At 49.4% G+C, this 18,954-nt stretch overlaps 1 pseudogene; it reads right to left on the bottom strand.

The window, feature by feature from the left end:
* Positions 1–453: 453 nt before the first annotated feature.
* The window catches only part of LOC147692330 (uncharacterized), a 52,741-nt pseudogene continuing 34,240 nt past the window's right edge, over positions 454–18,954 (bottom strand).

An 18,954-nucleotide genomic window follows, 5' to 3' on the forward strand; every position in this document is an offset into this window, starting at 1 on the left:
TCATGATATTACTGTCATGCTTAGTTTTTCTAGCTGGAAGCATTCTTTCATTGTGAATGGAATATATTAAATGGTAGAACCAGCTTCAACCTTTTGCATTCTACTTTCCTGAATACGGTCACAAAGTCTAAAAAGCAGAGGTTCACCTTGTGTGTTACATAAAACCGTGAACGTACAAATCCAGTTACGTGGCCATATCTCTCTATGTACAGCCCTACAGAGAGTACAATACCTCTGGAAACAATGTGTGAGACTTTCGTCAACCATTCCCCAAAAACCTGCTTATAGGGCAATTTAGTTTTTTGGCCATACCATGAAGCATTGGAATTAAGTACGAACCCCCTCAATAGCTATTACTTGATTTCCTGTCTCAGTCTTTTGGCTAAGATCAAGCGTACTTATCTCCTATTTTTTTAGATTTACTTATAGTCTTAATATTCAGTATGGCCAAATGCAGGTTGCATGATATCTTCTCATTCAACTTCTCAGTCTACTGTTGGCCTATTCTGCGTATCGTTTATATTTATATTAGTTTATGTTTCAAATCAGGGTTGGGATTATTGAACCACATCTGTAGATCACAAGGTACATTCAGCACCCTCGAGCTCTTCAAACTGACTAGCACTGTTCTTACTACACGCCTCATACCAATCTGCACACAAGGTTAATGGCTCCCAAAAGCATTCAAGGTTAATGCTTCCCAAAGACGTTTCACTTGTGATTTCTTGGGATGTGTGAGGACTGAGCTCTGCATATCTAGAAGCAGAACGCCAATGCCTTCTAACCTTAGGTTCCTGGCTGCATTATCTCATCCCCTTAGGTTTTCTTCAGGAAGGTCATAGCTTGCACACTTTCCTCTTTGGCTGCAACAGCAGGGCCAGTAACAGGGTTCATCGTGGATTATGTATCTACTGTATAAACTCTCGGTCTGCAGCCAGAGGAGTATTTAAATGGAAGCTTTAAACAAATGAAACTTACATTGTTCCATTTACATGTTTTCCCTGGTGATTCTTCCGTGCTTTACTGCGAGCGAAGCTTTGCTCACACTGGTTACATTGAAATGGCAATTCTCTAGAATGCGTTCTCAGATGCACAGTCAGATTATTGCTGATGCTGAACGTTTTATCACAGTGGTGACACTGGAACGGCGTCTCTCCTGTATGAATTCGCAGGTGAACTGTTAGATGGGATTGCTGAGGAAACCGTTTCCCGCACTCTCCACACTGGTAAGGTTTCTCTCCTGTGTGTATTCTCTTGTGTATATTTAGATGAGCCTGCTGATGAAATCTTTTTTTACAGTACCCACAATTATATGGCTTCTCCCCTGTGTGTATTCTTTCATGTGCAATCAGTGACTGTCTGAGGTGGAATGTCTTAAAACATTTACTGCACATGTATGTTTTCTGGTCCGAATGTGTTCATGTGTGGAAATCAAGGCACGTTTGGCTCTGGAAACTCTTGTCGCAAGCAATACACTTAAACAGTTTCTCCCCTGCGTGTGTCTTCTCATGTAGTGCTAAGTTGGCTTTCTGATGGAAGGTGTTGTCACACTCGGTGCACTGAAATGGTTTCGGTCTGTGTTTTCTTTGGTGTTTAATGAGATCTGCAAGCTGAACGAAGGTACTTACACACTCTCCACAATTATACGTATTCCCACTGGAGTGTATCTGATGGTGCATTGCCAGCTTGGCCTTCCCACGGAAGCCTTTCCCACAGATATTGCATTTGAACGGGGTCTCTCCTGTGTGCATACGGTAGTGATTAATGAGGTGACCCTGGCGTGCGAAGCTATTGTCACACTTTTGGCACTGAAATATTTAATCTGCATTACACTTCTGCTGCAATGCATCTTCAGGTGACGCATTGGCAGCAGCCACTTCCTGTGGCGGGGACGATTCCTGTGGAACGGCTGCTTCGTCTTCAGGTTTGACATTCTCATCTTTATGCATACGCTGGTGCAATGCGAGATGAATTAGCAGAGGGAAGCTTTTGAGACACTGTTCACATAAGAAAGGTTTGTCCCGCTTGTGTTTTTAGGTTTCGCCTTGGGTCCACTGCGCAGCAGTGTTCGCGCAGGCGAAATCTTTTGAGCTTCAGTAGGGAGCTTTAACCCGCCTCTCTCTTCCATTGGCTAGCTCCATAAATGGAGGCTAGTCATTGGAAGAGATGTTGTCAATCACTCTTTCCCCCATCACAACGCTATTAGTGGGCGTTTCTGTCTCTTCTTTTAAGTCCCACCCCTCACACCATCCCTCTCGCCGAGGAGTTATCCCGCCCTCCTCCCGTTGTCAGCGATCCATTTGTTCCCGCCTCCTCCCTGTTGTCCATGTTCTCTATCCTCCCCTTCCTGTTATTGTGCCTCGTTTATCCCCTGCCCTCCCTCCCATTGTCCGTGCCTTCTCCCTCCTGCCCGCCCACTGTCCCTGCCTCCTCCCTCCCACCCGCCCACTGTCCGTGGCTTTGTTTATCCACCACCCTCCCTCCCGTTGTTTGTGCCTTCTCCCTCCCGCCCGCCCACTGTCCATGCCTCCTCCCTCCCGCCCGCCCACTGTCCGTGCCTCCTCCCTCCCGCCCGCCCACTGTCCGTACCATGTTGGGAGGCTGGGAGGTGGCCGTAGTATCAACAAGAGCGATCAATCTGGATCAGCGGGGAGTAAAGCTCACCCAATGGGAAGCTCGCGTGGGCAGGATCGGCTGAAGTTTTTCACCTTGCCTCAGGACGTTGGAGCGCTGCTCTTTGTCTCGAGCCACCGCAGGTGTGGGACGTCCCGTGTGTGCGCCGGAGCCAACGGTCCCCGCTCACGCCCTGAGGCCAGCATGAGCTCGCCGTGCCCCGCTGCCAGGCCACTGTCTACTTCGGGGAGTGAAGGGGGCGGGGGCGACTCTCACTGGGCCCCCCCAGGAGCAGGGTCTCCGGGGCCCCCCCAGGAGCAGCGGGGGTTGCCTGGCTGATTTGTGCCAAGCCACAGGGGGTTAATGAAGCACGTGTTAATTTAGTGACTTTTTGTAGCTCCCCATGCCAGCTACTGTGGTAACAGCCTGCTAGAGATTCCGTTTGTGGCCTATCCCAAAATCTAATGTGGCGTGACCAACCAACATGATTCCGACTTGAGAAAGAAGGGGCTGGGGCCGTGACCTCCGTGTGCAGCCGGCGGAGCCTTCCATGTCAGGAGAGGCTGCGGAACAATGCAAGGGAAAGCACATGCACTGACAGCAGCTTACAACTGCCAGACCCTCACAACACTTCAGAAAAAGCCATTTTGAAGAGTCCGAAGGAATGGAAGGAAACGTGTCTTTGAATGTGAAATGCTGTATAGAGTCGTGCTCTGGGCAATGCACAAACACAAGAAGGAATTCCTTCGAATAAGAAGCAGTAACCCCGGGGCTTTAAGTAGGATGAAAAAACTGCGGGGTCTTTCAAGGGGGCGTGGCCAAGGTAATTAAGGACGTGGCTTAAAAACACGTAAGCTAAAAGTTTGTGCTTAGCATAGTGTGCCACCCGACTGCTATTTTGTTGTTTCTGTCACTGCCTCCAGATATATGATACAAGTAACATCATACTTACAAGTCAGGACAATTGGCTTTGTCAATGGGGGGGGGCTCTGTGTGTGTGGGTGGGCTCTGTGTGTGTGGGTGGGCTCTGTGTGTGTGGGCTCTGTGTGTGTGAAGGGGCTCTGTGTGTGGGGGGGCTCTGTGTGTGTGTGTGAAGGGGCTCTGTGTGTGTGGGGGGGGCTCTGTGTGTGTGTGGGGGGCTCTGTGTGTGTGGGGGGGGGGCTCTGTGTGTGTGTGGAGGGGCTCTGTGTGTGTGGAGGGGCTCTGTGTGTGTGGGTGGACTCTGTGTGGGTGGGGGGCCTTTGTGTGGGTGGGGGGCCTCTGTGTGTGTGGGGGGCTCTGTGTGTGTGTGGTGGGGGGGCTCTGTGTGTGTGGGGGACTCTGTGTGTGTGGGGGCTCTATGTGGGGGGACTCTGTGTGGGAGAACTCTGTGTGGGGGGCAAAGGCGAGACCGTTGCATTGTAAATGCTTGTTTACGATGCATGGGGAGGTAGGCGATATGGGTGAACCGTTTATCACAATCAGCACACTGGAACTGTTTTGTCGTGATGTGTGCTCTCTGGTGCAAACTAAGGTAAGCCCGGCGGGGAAAGATCTTATTGCATTTCCCACATTTGTACAGCATTTCTCCTGTGGGAGACGTCAGCTGACAGTGCTCTTGAGTCACTCCCTGCTTTCCTCTACTCTTCTCTCGTGCATGATTTGTGAGGTGCAACATGAAATGAGTCTTCCGAGGGAAAACCTGCCCACATTCTCCGCATGTGAACAACGGGCTGCTTGTGTGCATCCCTTCTTAGGCAACTAAGGGCTGTTTCCATGTGTTGCTCATGTCACAAGGTTTGGTTTACTTTTCTCTCGGATGTGACGCCTCTGGTGCAAAATTATGTGTGCGAGCCTGGGGAAGCTTTTTTCACAAACAACACATTTAAACTGCTTATCTGTCTGGCTTGCGAGATCTGGTTGATGAGGGTCACTTCTGTTGCTCTGGCTGCTTTGCAAGTGTTCCTTTAACAAGTGCATTCGCCAGTGAAAATTCAAGTTGCCTAGCCGAGGGAAGATCTTTCCACATTCTCTGCACTGAAACACTTTGTCAACGGAGTGCTTTTGACGGTGCACAGTGAGGTGCCACATCCGAGTGAAACTGTCACCGCACTCTCGTTATTTTAAATGGCTTCCCACTTAGGTGCTCTTTCCGGTGCACGGTCAGGTGCCACTGACGGCTTAATGTGTCGCCACATTCCCTGTACGTGAACAAACCACCACTGGGCGGATTCTTCTGTTGTGCATTCAAATGCACCCTGCGCGGGATGCTCTCATCAGACAGCTCCTCCAACTTGATCAGCTTCTCCTTATGTCTCCTCATATGCAATGTTAGATGTGCCTGTTTAATAAATATCCGTCCGCACTGCCCACATGTCAACAGAGTGTTGGGCTGCTGACACTGCGGCTCTCAAGTCCCACAGCTGGAAAGTCACGCTCAGACTCAAGCTCAGTCTTGATTGGTGTTTTTCTTCTTTTTTTGCCCCTGTGCAGAACAAGGTGGGCAATTTTCAAGAAGCTTTTGGCGCAGAGATCACATTTAAATGGTTCGTACTGAGGAGGCCAATGCGCCCCACGGTGCAAAGTGAGATGCGCCATTTGCGTGAAGCTGCGCTTGCAGACGTCACACTTGAATGGTCGGTCAACAAGATGCGTTCTTGCGCGCATGGTGAGACTGGCCTGCTGGTGAAAGGTCTTTTCACACACCCCACACACGAACACTTTGTCCTTTGCGTGCTTCTTTCTGTGTAGAACAAGGTGCGCAAACCTGGAGAAGCTCGTCTTACATTCTCCACACCTGAACAGGTTTTCACTCAAGTCAGACTCCTGTTCAGTGGCGAGGGGAGCTAGTGGTGGAAAAAGGCTGGGAGAGGAGGTTAAGGGCTGAAGAGTTAGGGCCGGGGATGCCGGTGGAAGACTTTCTTCACTCTTCTCCAACTTGATTGGTCTCTTCTTCTTATGCTTCTTTTGGTGCAGAACAAGATCAGCCAGCCGGCTGAAGCTTTTGTCACACACACCGGTCTGCCAGTGGTAGAGAGTGAGCCCTCCTGTGTAAGGTGAGGTGCCATTTCTGAGTGAAACTTCGCTTGCATATGTCGCACTGGAAAGGCCTTTCCAGTAAATGAGTCCTCTGGTGCAATGTAAAGTGGGCTTGATGGGAGAAGCAATTTCCACACTCTCCACACCTGAAAGGTTTGTCCCCCACAGGCTTTGCATCTTGAAGCTTTACTGTCTCGGTCCCAGTTCAGCGAAAGTCTTGCGTGGTGAGGTCAGTTCGATTGCACATTACATAGGGCTTCTGCCGTGCATGCATGATTACATGTTTGGTCAGATCCGCGCTGTACAGAAATTTCTTGTCACATTCCTTGCACTTGTAAGGTTTCTCCTCTATGGGGGGAGTCCTCTTCAGGAGAGGCAATGACCCGTCACCAGCTAAACTGCTAGTGCCGCTGCCACTGCTACTGCAACCACCACTTTTACACAATTCATTAGCAAAATGTGCCCTCTTGTGCAAAATCAGATCCCTGGGACTGTTAAAACCTTTCCCACACTCTGAACACTTGTATAACGTCTCCTCGGTGTGCACACGTCTGTGGAAACGGAGAGCTTTATGGCTGACAAAACATCTCCAACAATCGGTGCACTTATGTGGTCGATCTATGGTGTGCTTCATTTGGTGTACCTCAAATGTCTTTTCATATACAGTCAGCACCGATTTTACTGTGGCATTCCATCTGTGCAAAGGAAACACCAGCACTAAATCGTGCAATTATTTTAGACTGTCTTAAATTGGCTCACATGATGAAGATACCTTCGCTAAGCTACATGAAAAAACAGCTGGAGATCATGGATGTGGCGGACTGCTTCTGCAATCCAGGTAGCATCAATAAAATTCGAAAAATGAAATTGAAAAGTGATTTTTTAACTTGCCTATATTCAATCGGAGGTAACTTAGAGAAGGAAAAAAAAAAGAGTGTCTTAGAACACTCTCTTCTAGTTCAGAGGTGTTGAGCCCTATCTTTCCTTTTATTTTAGCCATGCCAAATTGTTTTACCGTACAAGTTTGACATTTCAAATTTTTTAGTTTCCTATCCCCGTAAAGTTTATTGCGATGCCAAGCTGGATCTGTGTCCAAGTCTGTCCAATACACATTACATTTCATGTTTTTTTGTAAACTTTATATTACCCAAGGTGCGATTTTATTATTCCACGTTAAACAATTTTAAATATTAGGAAGTGCCGGGCAGCATTATACTACCTCCAGCATTTAAAAGATGAATTCACTTGTTTAATGATTTATAGATGTATTTCCTTGGCGGTTCGATTGCGCAACATTGTTGGAAAATGATCTAATTTAACTTGCTTTAAAAAGATAATTTCCGGGTTTTATTGTTCATTGGGACAGGGGAATTTTATGAATTTTATTTACACCCGCCCCTAATTCATGTTGTCACCTTGTGGAAATCACCTACTATAACCCTGATAGTTTGACATTGAAATTGTTATAGTTCTGAACTATAATATTTATTGCATGCATTTCCTTTTTTAATTTGTTGTAAATGTCTTTTGATGCATTCTTTTATGGCTGATAGTCAGCCAAATAAAGATATTTTGACTGACTGTAACCATATAGATGTGTATGCTAAGTTCGCACGTTGTAAGTATAACAGATAGCAAATGATGTTTTGAGTGGAAGCATCTAGTGGATAGATTTTAATGTTAGTACAATAAATGACAAACTGTTTCCATTTGGGTGCATTGCATGCTCTTGCGGTAGGGCGTGTAGCCTCTTTATTGACATTCATGCAGTCTGGCGGGAGATTAAGGTAGCCAAACTCTATGATTCCAGGTGCCAGATTGCAAGGTTGAATTGATTGGGATCTGGATGCCTTACCTCTCCATGGTTCTGAGTAATAAGCTTGAGGGAGAGGTGTAACTTTTGGTGAGCAACTACTGGGAGTTCTAGGAGGGTTGTGAACCATGGTTGTCAAGCCCATGTGGGAGCAACTAAGATAATTGTGAGGGAATGTTGCTTGAGGTTCCGAAACACTAATGGAATTAACGGGAGAGGTGGAAAAGCTTAAGCAAATATCCGAGACCAATTCATCCATAGCGCATTGCCTTTGGACAATGGGTGCGGATACCTAGAAATGAAGCAGATCCGCTATGTGGTTGTTTACTCCTGGGAGATGTTCTGCAAGAAGGTATATGTTCTGAGGTATTGCCCATCTCCAGATGTTTTGAGCTAGGTGTGAAAGCTGTGGAGAGTATGTCCCTCCCTGCTTTTGTATATAGTACATCATTGTCATGTTGTCCGTACGAAGGTATGCTTGAGTGTTAGAGGTTTGGAGAGGAGACTTGGTGAGGTTTACAATGAATCCCAAGTCGTGAAGCAGCTGAACTGTTTTGTGAGTGTGTTGTAAGAGCTGCGTTGTGCCTTGGCTTTTATGAGCCAGTTGTCAAAGTAAGGAAGGACGTGAAAGTGTTGTTTTCTCAAGTGTACTGCGACTACTGCCAAATACTTGGAGAACACTCTGGCTGCTGTAGTTAATCTGAACGGGAGAACTTTGAATTAGTAGTGTTGTCCGTCCACCACAAACCTGAGATATTTCCTGTGAGCCAGGTGAGTGGGAATATGAAAGTAGGCGTCCTTTAAATCTAGAGTGGAAAGGAAGTTGCCTTACTAAAGCAGTGGGAGCACCTGTTGTAGTGTGACCATGTGGAAATGATCTGACTGAATATAGAGGTTTAGCTGTCTGAGGTCTAATGTAAGCCTGAGAGAGAAATCAATTTTTGCCATTAAATAGTATTGGAAGTACACCCTGTCACAGAATGATGTAATGGGACTGGTTCTATTGCATGTTTTTGTAACAGAGAGAGAACCTCCATGGTTCTGAGTAATAAGCTTGAGGGAGAGGTGCAACTTTTGGTGAGCAACTACTGGGAGTTCTAGGAGGGTTGTGAACCATGGTTGTCAAGCCCATGTGGGAGCAACTAAGATAATTGTGAGGGAATGTTGCTTGAGGTTCCGAAACACTAATGGAATTAACGGGAGAGGTGGAAAAGCTTAAGCAAATATCCGAGACCAATTTATCCATAGCGCATTGCCTTTGGACAATGGGTGCGGATACCTAGAAATGAAGCAGATCCGCTATGTGGTTGTTTACTCCTGGGAGATGTTCTGCAAGAAGGTATATGTTCTGAGGTATTGCCCATCTCCAGATGTTTTGAGCTAGGTGTGAAAGCTGTGGAGAGTATGTCCCTCCCTGCTTTTGTATATAGTACATCATTGTCATGTTGTCCGTACGAAGGTATGCTTGAGTGTTAGAGGTTTGGAGAGGAGACTTGGTGAGGTTTACAATGAATCCCAAGTCGTGAAGCAGCTGAACTGATTTGTGAGTGTGTTGTAAGAGCTGCGTTGTGCCTTGGCTTTTATGAGCCAGTTGTCAAAGTAAGGAAGGACGTGAAAGTGTTGTTTTCTCAAGTGTACTGCGACTACTGCCAAATACTTGGAGAACACTCTGGCTGCTGTAGTTAATCTGAACGGGAGAACTTTGAATTAGTAGTGTTGTCCGTCCACCACAAACCTGAGATATTTCCTGTGAGCCAGGTGAGTGGAAATATGAAAGTAAGCGTCCTTTAAATCTAGAGTGGAAAGGAAGTTGCCTTACTAAAGCAGTGGGAGCACCTGTTGTAGTGTGACCATGTGGAAATGATCTGACTGAATATAGAGGTTTAGCTGTCTGAGGTCTAATGTAAGCCTGAGAGAGAAATCAATTTTTGCCATTAAATAGTATTGGAAGTACACCCTGTCACCGAATGATGTAATGGGACTGGTTCTATTGCATGTTTTTGTAACAGAGAGAGAACCTCTTCTTTTAAGAGAGTGAGGTGTTCTGGTGATATTGCATGCTCTTTTGGAAGGAGAGTTGGGGGGTACATGTAAGTTCCAAGCAATAACCATACTGGACAATTTGTAATACCCACTTGTCTGTGAAGATTGAATTCCAGACAGGTAGGAACTGTGAGAGTCGTCCCCCGACAGGTGTTAAATGATCGAGGGGTAGAGGACAGAAGTCATTGCTTATTGGCAGGGAAAGTGCAGGTGGAATTACCTATGCCCACTTCTTAATTTTCCATATGACATGCTTCCTAAAAACAGATGCATAATTGATAATGCAAAATGCTATATAAAGTACAAGATGCCACTGTATATGAAAATAGCTTGATTAAAAATGAGTACTAAATTAAATCTGTTCAACAAAAAAGGGGGAACAAATGGTGGGCTTTAATAGGTCCAACGTACATGCCCTAGATGCATTTAAAAAAGAAAGGGTACAGAGTTCCTAGGTGATGTGATAATCACCATTCAAGTGCCATAGTTAGTTAGTCCTGGTGGTATATTACAGGAGATCAAGGAGGGGAATTCCTCCTTTCAGAACTAGGGCTCTCACACACCCAGCTAGCTAGGTGTCATGCTTCATTGTTTGAGCCTGCTCCTCGTTGGGCCGGCGCTGCAATGCCCGACGGGCACCCTTAAAGGGGCTCTTTTTCGGAGATCTTTTGTTCCTTGCCGTAAGGGTGCAGTGAGGGTGAGGGGCCTAATTCGGTGTAGATGTGTGTTTGTGATGTTAAAAAAGGTGAGGGAGTCCTCTTCAAGGCTTTATTTTGTGAGGGACCCGCAGTTCCAAAGGCGGTACTCAGACGTAAGTGATGTGACGCACAGCCCCACCCACACCCACACCGTAGTCTGGGCTGAACGGCGCCAGCTCCCAGCTCTGTCGTCCTCCTCTGTGACCCGTCAGCACTGCAACAAACAATGCGTCACTCCGCACCGCAAGCCCTGGTCTCACTGACGCCGCTGGACGACCCCCACCTTGCCGTTCCCTGCACCGCGACTTGAGGGGATGGCACGGAAACCTGGATGAACGACTCCTCAGCGCCCGACATCGCCATCGCCATCCCAGAGGGCTACAAGATCACCCGGAGGGACCGTTCCGCCAACCAGATGGGAGGAGGCATCGCCATCATCCACAGGGACGCCATCCACATCACGATCAACACCGACGACACCCTGAAATCCGCCGAACACCTACACTTCCAGATCCGCACCGACCCGAAGACCACCCTCAGAGGCACCCTGATCTACCGACCCCCGGGACCACGCACACAATTCTGCGAGGACATCGCCGACTTCATCAGCCCGCATGCCCTCCCCTCCGCTGACTACATCCTCCTGGGGGACCTCAACTTCCACCTGGAGAACAACAACGACCGCAACACCATCACCCTGCTCGACAACCTCGCCAAACTCGGACTCAAGCAGCTGGTGACCACCCCCACCCACCTCGCCGGACACACCCTCGACGCCGTCTTCTCATCCAGCAAAGACATCGCCTTCAGCCACGCCACTGGACTCCACTGGACAGACCACAGCTGCGTCCACTTCACCTTCAGAAGAACGACGACACACCACCACCAGCAACCGGTTGCCCGGAACAGCTGGAACAAGATCACAGCCGACCAGCTCGCCGCTTCCCTGAGCCTGCACCCCCCCACCAGCTCAGCGAACCCCAGCCAGGCTGCCGACAACCTCACGAAGTGGATCAACAACTGCACGGATGAACTCGCCCCACTGAGGACCCCGCCCAGCAGACCCGGCAGTAAGAAGGCCCCATGGTTCACCGACGAACTCAAGAGCTCCAAGAAGAACTGCCGAGCCCTCGAGAAAGCCTAGAGAAGGGAACCAACACCGGACAACATGACCGCCCTCAAGCTTGCCACCCGGAAGCACCACCAACTGATCCGCGCCACTAAGAAAACTGCATTCAAGGACCGGCTGGACAACAACGCACACAACTGCAAGGAACTCTTCAACATCGTCAAAGAGCTCTCCAACCCCAATGCCGGAAACAACGACATCACCCCATCGCAAGACCTCTGCAATTCCCTCGCCTCCTACTTCCACAACAAGATCGCGGACATACACAACAGCTTCAGCACCCAACCGACGCACGCCACAACCGAACCACCGCCCCCCACCACCACCCTCCGCGCCTGGACTCCAATCTGCACCGAAGACACCATCCGCATGATGAACTCCATCCACTCCGGATCTCCGACCGACCCCTGCCCTCACCACGTCTTCAACAAGGCCGACGCGATCATCGCACCCCACCTGCGAGACATCATCAACACCTCCTTCGACACCGCCACCTTCCCGGAGAGCTGGAAGCACGCCGAACTCAGCGCCCTACTAAAGAAACCTACAGCGGATCCCACCGTACTCAAGAATTACCGCCCCATCTCGCTCCTCCCGTTCCCAGCCAAAGTCATCGAGAAGACCGTCAACAAGCAGCTGGCCGCCTTCCTCGAGACGAATGGATCCCTCGACCCCTCACAGTCTGGTTTCCGAGCCAACCACAGCACCGAGACCGCCCTCATCGCTGCCACCGATGACATCCGAGCCCTGCTGGACAACGGTGAAACAGCGGCCCTCATCCTCCTAGACCTCTCCGCGGCATTCGACACTGTCTGCCACCGCACCCTAGTGCAGCGCCTTAGCAACGTAGGAATCCAGGAGAAGGCACTAGAGTGGATCATCTCCTTCCTCGATGGAAGAACACAGAGAGTCCGTCTACCACCGTACAAGTCAGAGGCCACCGAAGTCATCTGCGGCGTACCTCAAGGATACTCGCTGAGCCCCACCCTCTTCAACGTCTACATGAGCCCCCTCGCGGCCATCACACGCCAACACAACCTCAACATCATCTCCTACGCTGACGACACCCAGCTGATCCTCTCCCTGACCAACGACCCCGCCGCCGCCAGAGCCAACCTTCACGAAGGGATGAAAGACGTAGCCGAGTGGATGACGACCAGCCGCCTGAAACTGAACTCAGACAAGACGGAAGTCCTCATCCTGGGTTCCTCGCCCTCCGCTTGGGACGACTCCTGGTGGCCCCCCGCCCTAGGCAGCGGACCCAAACCGACAGACCACGCACGCAACCTGAGCTTCATCTTGGACTCCTCCCTCACCATGACCAGACAAGTCAACGCCGTCTCCTCGTCATGCTTCAACATCCTGCGCATGCTGCGAAAGATCTTCCGGTGGATCCCCACCGAGACCAGGAAGACTGTCACCCAGGCCCTCGTCACCAGCCGACTGGACTACGGCAACGCCCTCTATGCCGGAACCAACGCCAAGCTCCAGAAGAGACTCCAGCGGATCCAGAACGCCTCAGCCAGACTCATCCTCGACATCCCACGACACAGCCACATCTCTGGACATCTGAGAGACCTCCATTGGCTCCCCGTCAACAAAAGAATCACCTTCCGCCTCCTCACCCACGCACACAAAGCCCTACACGACCAAGGACCGAGCTACCTCAACAACCGCATCAACTTCTACGCTCCCAAACAACATCTCCGATCAGCCAGCCACGCCCTCGCCACCGTCCCCCGCATCCGAAGAACGACAACAGGAGGAAGGTCCTTCTCCTACCTGGCCGCCAAGACCTGGAACTCCCTCCCGACCGACCTGCGCCTGACCCAAGACCACCTCTCCTTCAGGAAGAAGCTCAAGACCTGGCTTTTCGAGCATTAGCAGCACTCCCCCCCCCCCCCCCCCCCCTAGCGCCTTGAGACCCTCCGGGTAGGTAGTGCGCTATATAAATGTCTGTGATTGATTGATTGAAGCTGCACCGCTTCACATCGCAACTGCGATAGTTGCCACAAATAGGCCGCACCGACGCAGTCGGCCAGAAGCAAAGGTCTTGTTTATGAGTCTGGTGACACTAAAGCCGGTCCGTACTGACGTGGTCAGTCAGAACTGTTGGGTTATGTTGTGTTCAGCACTGCGGTAGCTCCATACAGTTCTACCGGTTTCAAGGAACTGCATTTTAAAGTTATTTCTGCCAAGTTCCTATTTTTGATTACTGTATGCTAGTCTTTTATCAATTCAATTCAATTCAAATAAGCTTTCTTTGGTGACAATAAGACAAACACTATAAAAGCATACTTATAGACATAATCTAAAAAAGACATACTTACAATTTGTCATGGACAACAATTAATACTAAAAATTATATTTATAAACTTGGGTTTCATAGGGAGAATATCATGATGAAATAGTAAGTGCCTTATTACTGAGGTATATAAAATACAGACTACCACAATTCATGCAGTAAGGTGTGAGTGCAGAAAGTGCAAGAAGATAACATTTAAATGGATATTGTGAGGTGTCTTCTTTTTCATACAGCAATCAGTCAATCAAGTAATTTGTAGAGCGCACTACTCACCCGTTACGGTCTCAAGGCGCTGGGAGGGAGGGAAGTCGCTACTGCTTGAACAGCCAGGTCTTGAGTTGTTTCCTGAAGGAGAGATGGTCCTGGGTCAGCCGTAGGGGGGTGGGGAGGGAGTTCCATGTCTTGGCCGCCAGGTAGGAGAAAGATCTTCCTCCGGCGGTGGCTTTGCGAATTCGTGGGACGGCGGTAAGAGCGAGGCTGGCGGATCGGAGCTGGCAGGTGGGTGTGTAAAATGTGAGGCGGCTGTTGAGGTATTTGGGGCCCATGTTGTGGAGAGCCTTGTGTGCGTGGGTGAGGAGTCTGAACGTGATCCTCTTGCTGATGGGGAGCCAGTCAGGGCTTTCAGCTGGGCAGAGATGTGGCTGTGTGGGGGATGTCCAGGATGAGTCGTGCAGAGGTGTTCTGTATGCGCTGGAGTCTTTTCTGGAGTTTTGCTGTGGTTTGAGCGTAGAGGGTGTTCCCGTTGTCCAGTCAGCTGGTGACGAGGGCCTGGGTGACTATCTTCCTGGTGTCGGTGGGGATCCACCGGAAGATCTTTCGGAGCATGCGCAGGGTGTTGAAACAGGATGACGAGACGGCGTTGACTTGCTTGGTCATTGTGAGGAATGAGTCCAGGATGAAGCCCAGGTTGCGTGCATGGTCCGTGGACTTTGGGGTGGTGCCCAGCGCAGAGAGCCACCAGGAGTCGTCCCAGGCAGAGGGGGATGGTCCCAGGATGAGGACTTCCGTCTTGTCGGAGTTCAGTTTCAGACGGCTGAGCTTCATCCATTCCGCGACGTCTTTCATCCCTTCCTGGAAGCTGACTCTGGCGGTGGCGGGTCGTTGGTGAGGGAGAGGATCAGCTGGGTGTCGTCAGCGTAGGAGTTGATGTTAAGGTTGTATTGGCGTGCGATGGCTGCGAGAGGGCTCATGTAGATGTTGAAGAGGGTGGGGCTGAGCGAGGATCCTTGAGGAACGCCGCAGATTACTTCAGTGGTCGCGGATCGGAAGGAGGGGAGGCAGACTCTCTGGGTTCTTCCGGCGAGGAACGAGATGATCCATTCCAAGGCCATTCCTTGGATTCCACTGTTGCTGAGGCGTCGTATCAGGATGCGGTGGCACACTGTGTCGAAGGCTGCTGAGAGGTCCAGGAGGATGAGGGCAGCTGTATCCCCGTTGTCGAGCAGGGACCTGATGTTGTTGGTAGCTGCGATGAGGGCGGTTTTGGTGCTGTGGTTTGGTCGGAAGCTGGGCTGCGAGGGGGTCGAGGGATCCTTTAGTCTCGAGGAAGGCGGAGAGTTGTTTGTTGACAGTTTTCTCGATGACTTTGGCAGGAAAAGGGAGGAGCGAGATGGGGCGGAAGGTCTTGAGGTCCGTGGGGTCCGCGGTGGGTTTCTTCAGGAGGGCGCTGAGCTCGGCATGTTTCCAGCTCTCCGGGAAGGTGGCGGATGCGAAGGAGCTGTCGATGATGTCCCGGAGTTGGGGTGCAATGATGGAGTCGGCTTTGTTGAAGATGTGGTGTGGACAGAGGTCGGTTGGGGAGCAGGAGTGGAAGGTGTTCATCATGCAGGTGGTGTCTTCAGTGCTGACCGGGATCCAGGTGGAGAGGGTGGTAATGAGGGGCGCTGGATCGGCGGTAGGGTGCGTGGTCTGTTCGCCAAATCTGTTATATATGTCGGCGATCTTGCGGTGAAAGAACGAGACGGGTGAGGCGCACAGGTCTAGCGAGGGTGTGATGTCGTTGTTGCAGGCGCTGGGGTTGGAGAGCTCTTTAACGATGCTGAAGAGTTCCTTGCTGTTGTGAGTGTTGTTGTCCAGTCGTTCTTTCAATGTTGTCCTTTTGGTGGTGCGGATCAGCTGGTGGTGTTGGCGGGTGGCATACTTGAGGGCTGTCATGTTTTCTGCTTTATGGTCGCGGCGCCAGGCTTTCTCGAGGGTGCGGCAGGTTTTCTTGGGAGTGTTTGAGGTCATTGGTGAACCACAAGGTTTTCTTGCTGCCGGGTCTGCTGGGAGGGTTCTTCAGTGGTGCAAGGTCATTGGCGCAGTTGGTGAGCCACTGTGTGAGGTTGCGGGCTTCTTCGTTGGGGTCCGTCGTGTTGGTGGGAGGGTTCTGGCTGAGGGAGGTGGTGAGCTGGTTGGCTCCCAAGTGGGCGTAGTCTTTTCTTTTTCTAATCGATTGTTGTATGAAACGAATAACTGATCCAATAATTTTCATAGTGTTCAGACTACATATAAAGTATGGTCTTTTATCATTTTGGTCTTGTTTGCACAGATAAATATTGGATATCTTCCTAAAAATGATGTGCTGTCCTTTTATTGTGTTGTCACTGCATTAATGTTAGATGTTAGTTATGTGCAAATGCTTTACACACTGCCTCTGAGATAAGCCTGACTGCTCGTACCAAGTTACCAAGGGGTTAAGCAGGGGTTATTTCAGTAGCATATCCAGATTATCCTGGCTAGATGTAAGGGTCCCTGTTTGGATAAAGGTGAAAACGATTGTCAACTAGAGATCCCCATTTCTAACAGGCCAGGTGACAAAACCCCTTTCAAAGGGCCACGGTTCACACATGAGCTACTTGGCCAAACCATGGTGGTTGACGCCTTTCACTCCTGATGTCCCGGACCTAACCACCTGTTACAAGGACCCATTCTGCACTTGACTCTCAGTGGCAGATCTGGAAGAACAGTCAAAGAATCCCTTGAGTGAGAAGTGCAGTCTAGATACAGAATAGTGAACATGACTCATAACTCAAAGTGCACTCAGCAATGTCTATAACTGAATGTGCGGTTAAATATTTATTTGTTTAAAAAAGTATTTTATTTCTAAATACTCATTCAAAGAACTAACAACATTTGTAAGCAACAACACGATCCCCTCGAGGTTAGGGCTCTAGTGTTTCTCTGGCCTGCCCCACCTTCATCCTTACAATGTGGTTGGTCTTATTACCCATTCAACTGTGCGTGCCTCCAGAGAATGCTCATGAGTAAGCCTTCCTGAAGAGTTCCCATTTGACTCCTAGGAATTTGTCAATAGTGTCTATGGGTCTGCAGAGAGTCCCTGGGGCCCCACAGGCCCAATTCCAGTCTTACAAGCTCCTGCAGCATGGATGCATTCAACGTCTGTGGCAGCCTGATACCTGCAAATTCTGGCTTTGTTCGGAGAAGTCCAGCTGCTCGCAGTACACGCGTCAGTGCCAGGCAGGCAAAAGCTCTCTACTGAGCAGAGCGGTTTGCTTTCTCCAGTGATGGGAGATGCTCCCAGCCTTAGTAGATGCTGTAAGTATGCCTTACCCACACGGAGGGAGGAATACTTGATCTTCAGCTCTCGACTGGAGCCCAGTGTAAGAGTAATGCCCTCCTCTACATCCTCCCAAAGTGGTCTGGGTTGGTATGGGGAAGGTCTTGATGTGCAGGCATGACTTGCCGGTCGCAGCTCATATTCTTCCTGGCCAATGGTCGGAATTTTTGGCAAACACAGTACCAGCAGCCCCTTCTGGCATACAGGGTTGCTGAGGTACTTACGGACAAAGCAAAAACTCCTCTGGTGCAATCACCCTCACCACAGCATCCCTTCCTGACACATGGGATCGCACTAAGGCATACATGAGTCTTGGCACACTTGTCAGCGCGATCACTTACATGGTGGCTTCCTCTGTGTTCAGTCAATTTTGGCACTCTCCTCGCATACAGGGGTTGCAGAATCAATCTTGCACATAGGAAATATCCAGATCTGTGAACAGCTGTATCATCACACCTTGTACAGGGAGTCCTCTTGGTAAGTCTTCCCACTGGACCTCGCTCCCTCTAATGCTCTCCTATTCCTTTCATGGAACACTGGTCTTGTCAAGCAGTGGCTCCAGGGCAAGTGGTCTTAGTTTCCCTGGGAGATATCCTCTCACCAAGCAGGGAGACTAGCAGGCCTTGGCCCCCACTACTGGTCACAGATAAAAGTATTGAGGTGCTTCATCTTCTCTCACAGCACTTTTTGCTACTTGACAGACGACAAATTTTGGGGTCTTAACCTTCCCTTCTTATAGTCCATTTCTAGACACCAAATGTGATTTAGGGTCCGAGTCCTTAGTCTTGGAGTTCTAACTCTTTTGAAGTGAACACTTCCCTCACGTCTTTTATCTTGAAACGCTGCCTGTTACAGCATGAAATACTCCTAAGCTGATAGACTCACACCAAAGGCCATGGAGTGACTAGAGTTCACACTTGGATGTTAGCCACAGTGATATGTGCATCAAAGATTAATCTTGGGCTTCCAGACCCACTCTTTATCATTCCTTGTATCAGCATCATCTCCTTACTGAGATGTGTCCATACCCCTTCCTTGTGATCTATCACTGAATCAAAGTACTTCCTTTTCAAGAGTCAAGGAGGACTCTCTCTATGCCGTCCTCCAGTGGCCCACCCAGCTCTCAGGAATGCAGCACTACACAAATCTGTGTGGGGGGATTACTCTTCTCTTCATGTCTTCACCAGGCAGGCTTGGGCTTCCCAAAACACTGTCCTCCATGTAATATCCATTGCAGGCATACTTGCACTCAGTGTAGAACACAGCACAAACACTATCTAGTAAAACCACCTCTGTGTTGTGTGCCACCTCAGGTGCACACACATCCACTACACACAATCACTCAATGAGCACTGCACAGTACTGTATCCTTTCTGTATTGTGCCAGGGTGTGCTATCTGCAAACACATTCTGCTTGCACACACACTCACTCACCATGTGCATGCTGCACAACACTTCACTCTTCATGTTTTGAACTTCTAGAAGAAAGCACACATAGACTCAGCACATGCTCTCCCTGCGCACGCACTGCACACTACATCTCTCATGCAATGTATTCCTCGCAGGCATACATTCAGTACATGTACTGACCATAACATACTCACACCAGTGACACAGGGTAACAAGCATTTACAATACAATGGTCTCTGCATTATTAAAGGCAGAGCTATTGGCATTGCTCATGACATTTTATTTTTCATTTTTTAAAAAAAACAAATAAATGGTATTGTCATTTACAATGGCAATAGGTGAGCATTAGAGAGTAGTAGAGAGTAT

This window comes from Lissotriton vulgaris, chromosome 9, assembly GCF_964263255.1.
Source record: "Lissotriton vulgaris chromosome 9, aLisVul1.2, whole genome shotgun sequence".
NCBI lineage: Eukaryota > Metazoa > Chordata > Amphibia > Caudata > Salamandridae > Lissotriton > Lissotriton vulgaris.